The sequence below is a fragment of the Hyla sarda genome, chromosome 7 (genome assembly GCF_029499605.1).
Source record: "Hyla sarda isolate aHylSar1 chromosome 7, aHylSar1.hap1, whole genome shotgun sequence".
In the NCBI taxonomy this organism is placed as follows: Eukaryota; Metazoa; Chordata; class Amphibia; order Anura; family Hylidae; genus Hyla; species Hyla sarda.
The window spans coordinates 213758672-213774764 of record NC_079195.1 but is presented as its reverse complement, the minus strand read 5'-3'; the positions used below and the strand labels follow the sequence as shown (position 1 = coordinate 213774764).

The window sequence follows — 16093 nt, the reverse complement described above, 5'->3', positions numbered from 1 at the left end:
TTGCAGTGCTGTGATGAATAGAAGACCTCAAGCTCGTTTCACATTTCAGTCTGTGCAGATTTCAGTGAGGCTCTCCTGCAGGTTTCAGTCTGTGTGGTTTTCTGTGAGAATCTGGGGAGCTTTCACTTTCTGTGCAGCTATCAATCAAGCTCCGTGCAGAGTAGCACTTCCTGAGTTTGGTCTCCTGCCAGGCAGGGGGGAGACCAAACTCACTGTATTAATTGTAGCGGGGAACAGAACAGAGCCACCTAGTGGCCATTTTTTCTAATACATTTTAAACATAGTTATGTTGATAATTTTAAAAGCAAGTGAATGGGAATGTGTCTGCTAATTACACAAGGAACACTATATTAAAAGTTTTATTTGGTGACAGGTACTCTTTAACGGTTCTGGTCTTGGGTCTGAATTAATTTTAAGGGTCTTTTCTTGTGTCTGAATCAATTTTAATGGTCTGGTCTTGGGTCTGAATCAATTTTATGAGCTGTTAAGGGCTTTTATTCATTTAAGAGTCTGGTCTTGCCCCTAAATACTGGTCTGGTCTAGGGTCTAGGATATATTTTAGAGGTCTAGTTTTACATCTGAATTAAATTTAGTTGTCTGATTTGGAATTGTACAGAGTTTAGGTGTCTGATCTGGAGTCTGAAGGAATTTAATGGTGTCGGGTCTTATCCTAGTATCCTGGTCTGGCTTTTCATCTTAAAATATCGTCTTGATGTATACAGTTAGTTCTTCAACGTTTGGAAAACTTTTAAAAAAGCTGATACTTTTACTGTTCGTGTTCAGCTTAGACCTTCACCTGACCCGGGTAGGCAGACCTTTACTTACAGTAGTTGAGTAGTATGATCCTTGATATTTTTAGACTTGTTCCATCTAAAACCACAGCTCGCAGAAGCCTGAACACCCCTTTCTATTTGCTCCTCACAATTGACTACTGAAGACCCAGCACCTTGTTGTTTTCCCCTCTCTGTTTCGCTGTTTTTCACTACGTTCAGACAATACTTGCGGTGTCCTTAAAGGACGTTTACTCATTAGAACAAACCGGAGCAGACACTTTGGATTATAAACAATCAGAGGTGGACAATGTAATCAGTTGATTTCCAATTGCTTGTTCAACCTATCCTGATAACACCATATTGTACTGAAGATTGGAATGTCCTATTGAGGCAGGAAATAAATTATCAGCTAAATAACCAAATAACCTTAAAGCCGAGTTCACCCGACAAAGCCTCGGGTTAAAAATTAAACTCAGTTTTTGTGAACCGGATAAGGGTTTTAGTAACAAAATGATGTATGTGGGATTCTTCCATCGACCTTATCGTTGTTATTTATCATATTTATTTTTATTTAAGATATGGGGTTTCGGTATGATAGTAACATGAAATTCACTCTCAGTGTATACCACATACTCAATTGTCCGGAACCATCACTTTTACCATATAACAGAGACGTAATAGAGATTGACAGCATGAAAGGCAGCACAAAGACAAACAGATAAAGGAGGCTCTTTACAGCTAATGCTGTGTCTTTGTTTTCCTAGGGTTGCGGGGGCCATTCAGCAGGTACAATGCAGTGTTCAACATGCCCTGAATTTTAACACCCTTGGACCTCTTGACCTGATGGTCAAACGCGCTGAACGACAGCTGTCCATCAAGCCACGAGAAGCCTTAAATAACTTGTAGACGGTGATGATACATGCCCGTATCAGTCTACAGAAGATGATTCTGTTTAGGGCACAGCGGGAAGCTATTTCCCTGCACAAAGGAATATGTCTATTCAATTTTTTACATCTCCGTGGGACCTTTCGCAACTTCCGCTAATGATGTTCACCACTTCCCAACTAATATTCTCTGCGCGTGAAAGATAAGAGAACGAGAAGCAACGTGTGGTCTTCAATGACAGCATTCGAGTGTGAATAGGTGTATTGAGCGGCATTATTATTAGGCTTTTGTATTACTGTTTAGATTTATGTCAGCTGAACTGTACAGGAAGGCTGGAGATCTCCTAAGGATGTTGGAGACGTTGGAGGAGACAACAGTTGATTGAATGTTACATATTCCTGTAGACACATTCATCATTCACATCAGTCCAAGGGTATAATAAGTAGTGTTAGGGTCCTTTAACCAAACTTGTGACCCCACCCAACCATGACCACCCTCAGCAGCAAATGACCTTGACCCTTCGGAAGGCTCTTTATTCTGATACTTTATTCTGATAGTCTTTGTTTCTATTGATTTATTTCTCCTCCATTGCCCAAGTTCCTCCCCCTTCACAATGGCAGAATTGTATACAAAGTAGCTCTCAAGACAATACCTACAGATAAACTAGATTCAATAGGTGGCACTAGAGAGCCAGCCCTTTTCTTCATGGAGACGAGCTTTGTTCCCAGGGAGTAGTGCACAGCCTACCATAGATGACGTCCCCAATGCCCGCTTGGTGGTCTCCTCAAGGAGATATATTACCTCCTCAGACACAATGTCAAAAACATAGTGATCATTGTCTGATGCTTACGATTCCTTAAAGGGGCAGATATTTATTATTATTATTTATAATAATAATAATAAACTTCTGTATCTTACTATCAATAACTTTTTTTTTCATTTTTTTGGGAAAATTACTTCCCATGCCATCATTTTGGGACAAAAGGGGTAATGTTTCTCCTTATTCATAAAGATGTGTAAAGACTTATAGGTCATTTATGCTCCACTGGGAATTCTGGGAGGAAAGGATATGCAAAGCAGCTCTATCATCACTTTTTCCAAATGGCTTTCCCTTAAAGAGGTACTCTGCTGCTCAGCATTTGGAACAAACTGTTCCGAACACTGGAGCAGGCAGCTCGTGACGTCATAGCCTGCCCCCTCATGAGGTCACTCCCCACCCCCTCAATGCAAGTCTATGGGAGGGGGCGTGGGGCTATCACTTCCCCCCACCATAGACTTGCATTGAGGTGGCGGGGCTATGACATCACAAAGGGGTGGGGCTATGACATCACGAGCTCCCGGCACGGGCTCCGCTCCCGCATTTGGACCAGTGAGTTCCAAATGCTGAGCAGTGGAGTACCCCTTTAAAGAGGTACTCCGTTGCTAGACATCTTATTCTATGGATAGGGGGTAAGATGTCTGATCGCGGTGGGCCACTGGGACCCCCCTTCGATCTCCGTGCAGACACCCCGCATTCTGAACATTATGTTCAGAATGCTGTGTTTAAGAAGCCGTGCTCGTTATGTCACACCATGCCTCCTTCCATAGACATAAATGGAGGGCGTCTCGACCACGGCCCCCCAAACCCAGCATTCTGAACATAAATGGAGGTGCGTCGACTCCAGCACAAAGTGCTGGCCGATGCACTCCCTCTATGCATCTCTATGGGAGAGCCGCAATGCAGTACTTGTGTATCTCCGTCATGGAGGGGGTATTTCGGCCACTGCTTTGTGCAGGGAGTTGACATGTCTCCATTCAGGAGGGGAGCCTGGGTGCTGGGCGGGAGATCATGCGGGGTCCCAGCTGTCGGACCCCCGGCAGCCAACGGCTGTCCGGGCATGCTGGGAGTTGAAGTTTTGCAACATCTGGAGGGCCACAGTTTGACACCACTGTTCTAGAAAATCCCTTGGGAGAATACATATTGGGGGAAATTTATCAAAAATTGTGCAAAGGAGAGGTGGTGCAGTTGCCCATAGCAACCAATCAGATTGCTTCTTTTGTGGTAGCTTGGGGGTGTAGGGTATATGGGGTGTAGCTGTGCGGTAACTAAAGGGTGCTTGTTTAACCCTTTCTACTAGTGATATTAGGTCCAGTAGTCACGCTAGCTTTAGCGGGGATTGATAATTAACCCCTTAACGACGCAGGACGTATATTTACGTCCTGCGCCAGCTCCCGCGATATGAAGCGGGATCGCGCCGCGATCCCGCATCATATCGCGTCGGTCCCGGTGCTCATCAACGGCCGGGACCCGCGGCTAATACCACACATCGCCGATCGTGGCGATGTGCGGTATTAACCCTTTAGAAGCGGCGGTCAAAGCTGACCGCCGCTTCTAAAGTGAAAGTGAAAGTGACCCGGCTGCTCAGTCGGGCTGTTCGGGACCGCCGCGAACAGCTGACCGGACACCGGGAGGGCCCTTACCTGCTTCCTCGGTGTCCGATCGACGAATGACTGCTCCGTGCCTGAGATCCAGGCAGGAGCAGTCAAGCGCCGATAACACTGATCACAGGCGTGTTAATACACGCCTGTGATCTGTGTAAAAGATCAGTGTGTGCAGTGTTATAGGTCCCTATGGGACCTATAACACTGCAAAAAAAATGTTAAAAAAAAGTGTTAATAAAGGTCATTTAACCCATTCCCTAATAAAAGTTTGAATCACCTCCCTTTTCCCATAAAAAAAATAAAACAGTGTAAAAAAATAAATAAATAAACATATGTGGTGTCGCCGCATGCGTAAATGTCCGAACTATAAAAATATATCATTAATTAAACCGCACGGTCAATGGCGTACGCGCAAAAAAATTCCAAAGTCCATAAAAGCGTATTTTGGTCACTTTTTATACCAAAAATAAAAAAGTTATAGGGGTCAGAAGATGACATTTTTAAACGTGTAAATTTTCCTGCATGTAGTTATGATTTTTTCCAGAAGTGCAACAAAATCAAACCTATATAAGTAGGGTATCATTTTAACCGTATGGACCTACAGAATAATGATAAGTTGTAATTTTTGCTGAAATCTGCACTGCGTAGAAACGGAAGCCCCCAAAAGTTACAAAATGGCGTTTTTTTTTCCGATTTTGTAGCACAATGATTTTTTTTTCCGTTTTGCCGTGCATTTTTGGGTAAAATTACTAATGTCACTGCAAATTAGAATTAGTGGCGCAAAAAATAAGCCATAATATGGATTTTTAGGTGGAAAATTGAAAGGGTTATGATTTTTAAAAGGTAAGGAGGAAAAACAAAAGTGCAAAAACGGAAAAACCCTGAGTCCTTAAGGGGTTAAACTCACGGTTAGATTCAGGCCTAAGCTTGTCTTGAAGGATATAACAGATCTGCTCAGTCTGGTAATCCGGAATCAAGAGATATGCTGCTTGCTTTGCAGCTCAGGAGCAAGAGAGAGCGAGGATTGGCTGGCAGCTCCCTTATATGGGCAGGGGCTGGCCTTAAGCTCATTGGTCCATACCATATGTCAATTCTCCTTACAAAGGATTATGGTCTGACATGTGACTATAGCATGTGACCTCGGAAGGTCCTTAAGCATAACATAAAGAAGTAACACTAGTCACATGACCTAAGGTCCTGCGACACTATATATACAATTAAATATGCAATTAAATATACATATAAACATCATAAAATTAAAGAAGGAAGAGGTGACTAGGGGTTAACCCGTCAGCAGGATGCTACTGGAACGAAGTAACTCTGACTTTGGGGACCACCATACAAGGTACGGTATGCCATACGGTACCGGGAGACCACACTTTCATTTTTAAAGGGGCCTGTGAAAAATGAAAGAAGCGATCTGATTGGCTGCTATGGGCAACTGTACCACTCTTCCTCTACACAGGTTTTGAGAAATCTCCCCCAATGTTCCTACTAGTTGGATTAAGAATCAAAAACCAATGTGTGGCAGGGTCATTGTACTATCTATAAAGGCCACCATGCTGGGCAAGGTAAGGGGGCTAAGCCTAAGGGCAAACAGAAGAGCGGACACACATTGGAGTACGGAGCATTGGGGTTGGGCACCAATATGATTCATCCCCTGCAATGGGGCGGAGGTATAGACCGGTATAGGTGTAGACCGGTGGGCAATGGAGATGTATATGGATCAAACAATGAGGGGTGGGCTTTGTGCACCAGGGGAGATATGGCACCAGTCTGAGTGGGGGGAGGAATGGTGTGCAATACTGGGGATGTACTGTAGGGGGGGGGGATGTGCATTATTGAGGATGCACTTTCAATGCTGCTTATCTCTCCATACAGACACAGTCTGTTACAGATCACTTTTGCAGGAAATCCCTTCTCATATGACAACAATTGCCTCTAAAATAAGGAGTATATTAAATAGTGCTGTGTCCCAGCCGCTGCAGTACATCATGATATACATCTCAGCTGCTGCAGAACATCATGGTACACATCACAGCTACTGCAGAACATTATAACACAAATTTCAGCTGCTGCAGAACATTATGAAACACAAGGCAGCTGCTGCAGAACATTATAAAACACACCACAGCTGCTGCAGAACATTATAAAACACACCATAGCTGCTGCAGAACATTATAAAACACACCACAGCTGCTGCAGAACATTATAAAACACTCCACAGCTGATGCAGAACATTATAATACACATTTCAGCTGCTGCAGAACATTACAATACACATTTCAGCTGCTGACGAATATTTCGAAACACGAGCCAGCTGCTGCAGAACATCCTAATACACACCTCAGCTGCTGCAGAACATTATAAAACACACTGCAGTTGCTGTAGAACATCATAATACACATCACAGCTACTGCATAACATTATAATACACATTTCAGCTGTTGCAGAACATTATAATACACATTTCAGCTGCTACCGAATATTATGAAACACGAGGCAGCTGCTGCAGAACATTCTAATACACACCTCAGCTGCTGCAGAACATTATAATACACACCACAGCTGCTGCAGAACATTATAATGCACACCACAGCTGCTGCAGAACATTATAATGCACACCACAGCTGCTGCAGAACATTATAATACACACCACAGCTATTTCAGAACATTGTAATACACACCATAGCTACTGCAGAACATTATAATACACACCACAGCTGCTGCAGAACATTATAATACACACCACAGCTGCTGCAGAACATTATAATGCACACCACAGCTGCTGCAGAACATTATAATACACACCACAGCTGCTGCAGAACATTATAATACACACCACAGCTATTTCAGAACATTGTAATACACACCATAGCTACTGCAGAACATTATAAAACACACCACAGCTGCTCCAGAACATCACAAAACACACCAGCGGCTACAGAACGTCATAACACTCACCTCAGGTGCAGTAGGGCGTCATAAAATACACTTCATCTGCTCCAGAACTTTATAATTAAGACCTCAGCTGCTGCAGAACATTATAATGCATATATTGGCTCCTGCAGAACACTCTAAGAAACACCTCATCTGCTGCAGAACATCATAATACACACCTCAACTGATGTAGATCACAATACACACCGCAGCTGCTGCAGAACATCACAACACCAACCTCCATTATTGCAGATCACCATAATAACACCTCAGCTGCTGCAGAACATCGAATTGCAAACCTCAGCTAGTGTAGACTTCCCTTTTTGAAAGAATGGAAGTGTTTCATATCAATCAGTGGTTTTCCCATGACTTATTATGAAGAGGCTCTGCAGCAGATGAGATGTATTATAAGGAATACAATACTTCTACTTTAAAGGGGTCTCCCCCCCTCCCCACTAGAAATCTTATCCCCTATCCAAAGGACCCAACCCCCGTGCAGCACCCGGCATTCTGAAAGTTATTTTTAGAATGCTGGGTTTGGGCAGCCGTGGTCGTGCCACCATGCCACACCCCCTCCATTCATGTCTGTGGCGTGGCACCCCCTCCCATAAACATGAATGGAGGGGGCGTGGTATGACAGCACAAGGGGGCATGGTGTCACAACCACGGCCACCGAAACCCAGCATTTTGAAGGCCGGGTACTGCATGGAGATCGCAGGGGGCCCCAATGGCGGGACCCTGCGTTCAGACATCTTATCATCTATCCTTTAAATAGTGGATAAGATGTCTAGGGGAGGGGTACCCCTTTAAAGGAAAACTTAAAAAAAAAAATCAATTGGGGCCAGAAAGTTAAATAGATTTGTAAATTACTTCCATTAAAAAATCTTAATCCTTCCAGTACTAATTAGCTGCTGAATACTACAGAGGAAATTATTTTCTTTTTGGAACACAGTGCTCTCTGCTGACATCACGAGCACAGTGCTCTCTGCTGACATCTCTGTCCATTTTAGGAACTGTCCAGAGCAGCATATGTTTGCTATGGGGAATTTTCTCCTACTCTGGACAATTCTTAAAATGGACAGAGGTGTCAGCAGAGAGCACTGTGCTTGTGATGTCAGCAGAGAGCTCTGTGTTCCAAAAAGAAAATAATTTCCTCTGTAGCATTCAGCAGCTAATAAGTACTGGAAAGATTAAGATTTTTTAATAGAAGTAATTTACAACTATGTTTAACTTTCTGGCACCAGTTGATTTAAAAGAAAAAAAAAAAAAGTTTTCCACCGGAGTACCCCTTTAGCTTATAAAGAATAACAGAAGCCGCCTCAGAGTGCAATGACCTGTGTACATATACTGCAGCCTTGCATTAAACTCCATAGTGAGGGGTCGCTGTAGGGGAAGGATTGTCCCATACATTTGACCATATGTATCGGATTTTGTTTTGTCTTTTTATCAACTTTTCGTTAAAGCGCAATATATAGAAAGGTCAAAATACTAAGATAAAAACGCAGGAAATTGCGGGTAAGAAAGGGTTAAAGCCAGAAACAAAGACCCAAGGAGAAGAGTTTCTTAAAAAGTAGGAACTTTATTAGATTTATGGATATGATACATTGTTCCCCAAAGAGAAAAAAAACTGAACAGTCCGATTTTTCCTGCTTTAGCTAATCCTCCCATCCATTGTAATAAATGTTGTATATCCTTTTATATAGAATACAGTATATCCCTATTCTGGGGGGAATAACAAGCCGACCAATATTATCCAGGTAATTCTGGGATTCTTCTGCTTCTGATCCTGCGGATTAAACATGGCGTGTATTAGAGATCTGCCAGTTTTTCGGTCTTCTCGTCTTTACCTTTCTCCATTGTAACAAGTATCGGCCCTGAGAGTCACAGAAGTGGATATCATAATTGGTATTGATTGTCGGCGCTGATTTATTGGATTCAGTTGTTTCTTATTTTAAACAATTTGTTCTTCTCTTATCCACAGCTTTGGCCAAACTTCAATGGTGATATATTTTATTCCAGGCTCTCCGAAATGTTCTGCGCCGAATATAAAGGAGCTAGGCTGCGTGAGATCAGAAAGACTTGGTCGATTTTTTAAAGGAACAGCGCCACTCTTTTCTTTGGTGGGCTGTGGTGTTGAAGCTCAGACATACTTAAAGGACAAGTATCATGTAAAAAAAAGTATCCCCTATGCGAAGGGTAGGGGATAAGTTTTAGATTGCGGGGGGTCCGAGCGCTGGGGCCCCCCCGTGATCTCCTGTTGAGAGCCCAGGCTTTCCTATACAGTGGCGCATAAAGACCCCCGTCCGAAGTGGGGGCTGCCACGCCCCCTCTATATAGTTCTATGGGAGAGCGGAAGATTGCCAAATGGCTCTCCCATAGAGCTACATGGAGGGGACACCACTGTATAAAAGAGCCGGGGATCTTAACAGGAGATCGCAAGTGGGCCAAAGCACTCGGACCCCACCACAATCTAAAACTTTTTTATATGATACTTGTCCTTTAAAGGAAATCTGTCATCAGAATCACCCGCACTAAACCTGTTACACAGACTTGTAGTGCGGGTGATCCTGATTAAAACGCTCCTTACCTGGTTAAAAACGGTTCAGCGGATCTTCAGGTATCTTTATCTTTAGTTTTCTGTTATTCCCTGGCTTGGGACTCAGTGGGAGGTGTTATCATCTCGGACTCGGCTAAACGTCATTCTAGCTGGGCGGAGCGGCTGCCCGGCTCATGAATATTCATGAACTTATCCTCGTAGTCTAACTCCTTTTTCTGCCCGGAAGCGGAGTTCTCCCCCCGGCTTTTCACTCATGCAGCCCGTCTTCTTACTTGTATTGGGCCGCAGCTCGAGTGAAGCCGGGGGGAGAACGCCGCTTCCGGGTGTACGGAACGCGGCGCATGTGCGGCCCTCCCGACCAGACCTAGAAAAAGGAGTTAGACTAGCTAGAATGACGTTTAGCCGAGTCCGAGATGATAACACCTCCCTCTGAGTCCCAAGCCAGGGAATAACAGAAAACTAAAGATATAGATATCTGAAGAACAGCTGAACCATTTTTAACCAGGTAAGAAGCGTTTTAATCAGGATCACCCGCACTACAAGCCTGTGTAACAGGTTTAGTGCGGGTGATTCTGAAGACAGATTTCCTTTAAAGTGTACCTGCTATATCGCAGAAAAATATAATGCTTCTATATGTTCCTCACTAGGTCATGCAGATGCTTTACATGTCTTTTTTATGTCTAGCTTCTGTATTTGGCTCACAAATCCCTCTGTTCTGCTGCTCACTCATTCTGACATCTACAGCTAAGGAAGAGGTGTGTCTGAGGCAAGCACTGATCCCACCCTTACTCACCATGCATTGACTTCATCCATGAGTCTGCTGTGCTGTGCTGGGTCTCTTCATCCAATCACTGGAGGCTGATCTGTAACCCCCTCTTCTATGTTTCATGCCGAAGCCTGGTAGGACAGGAGTGAGCACAGAGGAGAGCTAGTTCTGTCTTCACTTGGAGCAAACCAGCCTCTGAGGAGTAAAAATTTAATCACGGGAAAAGTCCACCCTGAGGGAGAAAACAGAGAAGAGGAAATTGAGAGAAAAATAAACTTTGTGAAAAAAGTGAAAAAGAACGCTATTATTGGACTAGGATCCTTCAGACATATATTAACCTCTTAAGCACTCAGGGCATAACTGTACGCCCTGAGTCCATAATGCGGGGCCATGGCGTTATAGCAGGTCATAGTGGGTCAGGCCCGGCCTCTAACAATGGCTGAGACCCGTGGCTAATAGTGCGTGGCACTGATCGCGGTGCCACGCTATTAACCCTTTAGATGCTGCGTTCAAAGTTGATTGCCGCGTCTAAAGTGAAAGTAAAGTACTCCCGGCTAGCTCAGTGGGCTGATCGGGACCGCCACGGTGAAATGTATGCATAAAAACTACTGTGCAGTGATTTGCAGAATGCCAGGCTGCTCGCAGGCTCACAGCATATAAGTCATCACAGTGAGGGAGAGAGATGGGCACGCCCCCTCCACAAGACAAGAACACAAAGCAAGTGAGCAACATATAACTGCTATTTGTGAGGGATATATAGGTCATAGACACATAACATGATCAGGATGATAAGGATTGGTTACTGAGTAACATATCACTTATTCCCTTTAAAAGGTATACTTATGTACAATATAGTATAGGGGATATCTAGATGGTCAGTGGGGTCTGACCATTCGTACCCTCACAAATTACAAGAATCAATTTCCCTCTAAGTGAATGAAGTGACAGGCAGCATGCTCGGCCACCTCTCAATTCCCTATGGGACTCCCAAACATTACTGGGGAAGGGGACAGATGTTGCACATGGTTGCTTTAGGGGCCTGCAAGGAGCTTCTAAACAGCAAGGCCGACTTATTGGTTCAGGGGCCATCAGGAGATTCATGGGCATCCTGGTGGGCTCTGATATATAGGCATACAATGGTATTTATGGTCCATAGCCTCATCCTATGGATACATGCATTCACAAGCAGCCTTTCCAGCAAATAAATCAGGTGATTCCACAAAGTGAATCCAAAAAGCCTATTTAGGAGATTATTTTATTACAATTTTCTCACTTTGACAGAACAGAGATCTAAGAGTTTACTTCTACTTGTAATCAAAGCTCGGAAAAGATAACAGGCAATATTAAAGCCTGGCTATTTCATATAAAAACCACCGAGATGCGCGCCATACGTTTCACTCACTTTTATCATCCCTTTTATGATTTTGTAGGAGAAAAAAAAAAAAATCTTTCTTCAATAAGTATCCTAAAATTTTCCGTCTGGAAATTCCCCCCAGAGCTAGAAGCAATTTATGTCCTACGATTAGTGAGAGACGGCGACCCAGACCTGGGACACTATGACCCTACTGTCACCGTTACGTATTGTCTACATATCGCTTATATATGTATTTTATCTGATCACATTCCTGGCTGAAAATCTATTACAAAAAAATAAAAATAAAATTTAAATTTTTTTTTATTTAACTTGAAGTATATTTGCCCAGTTTGTTCTACAGAAATATATATATATTTTATTATGCTTGGAATTCTTTTGTAGTCTATCCCTTGATGTGAGTCAGAAGGTATGAAATGGCCCGTATCCAAAAACACTTTTAATGGATGTGTCATAAGAACATCGTATCTTATAGTGTCTGGCGAAGAATAAGTTATTTGGTCAATTATGCCAAGTGAATCGGTAAGAAATCAAAAGTATGTATTTTGGCCCTGCTAGATCCCCCTCCCTTCCCCCCGGGGGGGCGATTTTGGTAACCGTACAGTTGAAGTCATCATTACGGAGATGATGAGTGTTGCCTATTGAGAGTTTTTGCTTCCAATGGGAAATGCTTGCCTTAAAGTGATCTATCACAGATTCAAGGATTTACGACTCTTGAGATACCCGGAGAAATGATTCCAATATTTCAGGTCTGGAAAATAGTGATACTGCCAGAGGTTACATAAATCTAACACAATGTTAATGACATGGCAATTACTGTGTTCTAGGTAAAGCTAAGGTTTATAACAGTATTGATGGCTCAGTTGCTTGACCCTAAAGTTGCTCTTTTTAAAAGCTTTCCGATTAAGGCCAACGATCCGCGTTTCACCTTCTCGTATCGATCGGGAATGATTTCACTGTAATTTTCAGCCATTGAAAATGCGTTTGTATTAAACCTGTGCCGTTACTAAACCTATTATCGTAAATCACGCCATCGCTGTTAGCCAATAAAAATGTATCGTCTTTAATTTCACAACTTTAACAATGCATGTTAATGGGCACGTGGAATTAAAATTAGGAGCAGCGGGCTGCCAGGAGCCATAGAAGACAATTAGATATTAAAGGGGTATTCCAGGCAAAACCTTTATATATATATATATATATATATATATATATATATATATATATATATATATATATCAACTGGCTGCGGAAAGTTAAACAGATTTGTAAATTACTTCTATAAAAAAATCTTAATCCTTCCAATAGTTATTAGCTTCTGAAGTTTTCTGTCTAACTGCTCAATGATGATGTCACGTCCCGGGAGCTGTGCATGATGGGAGAATATCCCCATAGGAACTGCACAGCTCCCGGGACGTGAGTCATCAGAGAGCAGTTAAACAGAAAACAACAACTCAACTCCAGAAGCTAATAACTATTGGAAGGATTAAGATTTTTTAATAAAAGTCATTTACAAATCTGTTTAACTTTCCGGAGCCAGTTGATATATAAAAAAAAAAAAAGTTTTGGCCTGGAATACCCCTTTAACTACCAATAAGTTAGTGGAATGTTTTAAACCGGATTGATCTATTTCTATTTACTTACTCTACAGTGAGTTGTGTTGGGGTGACAGAACTCTCATCCTCCTTAGTGACTGTGTCACAACCATCTTTCTTAAAGGGGTACTCCAGTGAAAAACTATTTATCAACTGGCGCCAGAAAGTTAAACAGATTTGTAAATTACTTCTATTAAGAAAAATCTTAATCCTTCCTGTACTTATTAGCTGCTGAATACTACAGTGGAAATTCTTTTCCGTTTGAAACACAGAGCTGTCTGCTGACATCATGAGCACAGTGCTCTCTGCTGCTATCTCTGTCCATTTTAGGAACTGTTCAGAGTTAAAGGAAATCCCCATAGCAAACATATGTTGTTCTGTTCCTAAAATGGACAGAGGTGTCAGCAGAGAGCACTGTGCTCATGATGTCAGCAGACAGCTCTGTGTTTCAAACGGAAAATAATTTCCGCTGTAGTATTCAGCAGCTAATAAGTACAGAAAGGATTAACCTGTTCAGAACGCCGGGCGTATGCATACGCCCTGCATCCCGAGTCCTTAACCCCATAACGACGCAGGACGTATATTTACGTCCTGCGCAGGCTCCCGCCATATGAAGCGGGATCGCGCCGCGATCCCGCATCATATCGCGGCGGTCCCGGCGCTCATCAACGGCCGGGACCCGCAGCTAATACCACACATGGCCGATCGCGGCGATGTGCGGTATTAACCCTTTAGAAGCGGCGGTCAAAGCTGACCGCCGCTTCTAAAGTGAAACTGAAAGTGACCCGGCTGCTCAGTCGGGCTGTTCGGGACCGCCGCGATGAAATCGCGGCATCCCGAACAGCTGATCGGACACCGGGAGGGCCCTTACCTGTCTCCTCGGTGTCCGATCGACGAATGACTGCTCCGTGCCTGAGATCCAGGCAGGAGCAGTCAAGCGCCGATAATGCTGATCACAGGCGTGTTAATACACGCCAGTGATCAGCATAGGAGATCAGTGTGTGCAGTGTTATAGGTCCCTATGGGACCTATAACACTGCAAAAAAAATGTAAAAAAAGAGTGTTAATAAAGATCATTTAACCCATTCCCAAATAAAAGTTTGAATCACCCCCCTTTTCCCATAAAAAAAATAAAACAGTGTAAAAAAAATAAATAAATAAACATATGTGGTATCGCCGCGTGCGTAAATGTCCGAACTATAAAAATATATAATTAATTAAACCGCACGGTCAATGGCGTACGCGCAAAAAAATTCCAAAGTCCAAAAAAGCGTATTTTGGTCACTTTTTATACCATTAAAAAAATGAATAAAAAGTGATCAAAAAGTCCAATCAAAACAAAAATCATACCGATAAAAAATGAGTCCTCATACCGCCCTATACATGGAAAAATAAAAAAGTTATAGGGGTCAGAAGATGACATTTTTAAACGCATAAATTTTCCTGCATGTAGTTATGATTTTTTCCAGAAGTGCGACAAAATCAAACCTATATAAGTAGGGTATCATTTTAACCGTATGGACCTACAGAATAATTATAAGGTGTAATTTTTACCGAAATATGCACTGCGTAGAAACGGAAGCCCCCAAAAGTTACAAAATGGCGTTTTTTTTTCCGATTTTGTCGCACAATGATTTTTTTTTCTGTTTCGCCGTGCATTTTTGGGTAAAATGACTAATGTCACTGCAAAGTAGAATTGGTGACGCAAAAAATAAGCCATAATATGGATTTTTAGGTGGAAAATTGAAAGGGTTATGATTTTCAAAAGGTAAGGAGGAAAAAACGAAAGTGCAAAAATGGAAAAATCCTGAGTCCTTAAGGGGTTAAGGACGTGGGGCGTATGCATATGCCCGTGGGAATTCCGGTCCCCGCCGCTAGCTGGTTGGGGACTGGATCGGGATGCCTGCTGAAATCATTCAGCAGGCACCCCGGCACATCGCTCAGGGGGGTCCTGAGACTCCCCCCCCCCATGTCGGCAATTGCAGAAAATCGCATGTCAAATCAGACATGCAATTTTCTGCTATTCCGGGCAGTCCGGGTCTCCGTTGACCCGATCACCCGGAAAATAGTGATGATCGGAGCAGTCAGGGACAGCCCCGATCATCTTGAGGGCTAGGAGTAAGGTCGCAAAGCTGCGATCTCCTCCTATACTCTGCCATTGGTCAGAACTGATTCTGACCAATGGCTGAGCAGGACAGTGGGTTGCCATGGCAACCCCCCGTTGTGCCCTCCCCTGGATGTCGAGGGGATCGTTGGAAGAAGATGGAGGCCGATACCTGCAGGAGAAGATGCCTGGAGATCCCCGATCGTCGCTGGAGACTGCTGGATCCTGGGTCAGGTAGGGAAACTACTGGGCATGCTGGGAGTTGTAGTTTTGAAACATCTGGAGGGTCACAGTTTGGAGACCACTGATACAGTTGTGCCCAAACGGTAGCCCTCCAGATGTTGCCAAACTACAACTCTCAGCATGCCTAGACTGCCCAGGCTTGCTGGGAGTTGTAGTTCTGTAACATCTGTCCCTTCAGATTTTGCAATTTTCATGAATTTTTGGAAAATTGCTGCTCAACTTTGAAGCCCTCTAATTTTTTCAAAAAGCAAAAATATGTCCATTTTATGATGCCAACATAAAGTGGACATATTGTATTTGTGAAGAAAAATAAATTTTTTGGGAATATCCATTTTCCTTACAAGCAGAGAGCTTCAAAGTAAGAAAAATGCAAAATGTTCAAAATTTTCATGAAATTTTGGGATTTTTCACCAAAAAAAGATGAAAGTAACGCTGAA

General features: G+C 43.0%; 1 long non-coding RNA gene across 2 annotated transcripts in view; it reads left to right on the top strand.

Annotated features, from left to right (window-relative positions):
* The first annotated feature begins 5302 nt into the window (after positions 1 to 5302).
* The window catches only part of LOC130282219 (uncharacterized), a 48400-nt gene continuing 37609 nt past the window's right edge, over positions 5303 to 16093 (top strand). Inside the window, exon 1 of one of the 2 annotated variants that reach the window (XR_008846285.1) lies at positions 5303 to 5424. This is a non-coding gene — a long non-coding RNA (uncharacterized LOC130282219). Of the gene's footprint in view, positions 5425 to 5559; positions 5651 to 16093 lie in introns of those variants that run through there. The other variant, XR_008846286.1, reaches the window with a different exon arrangement.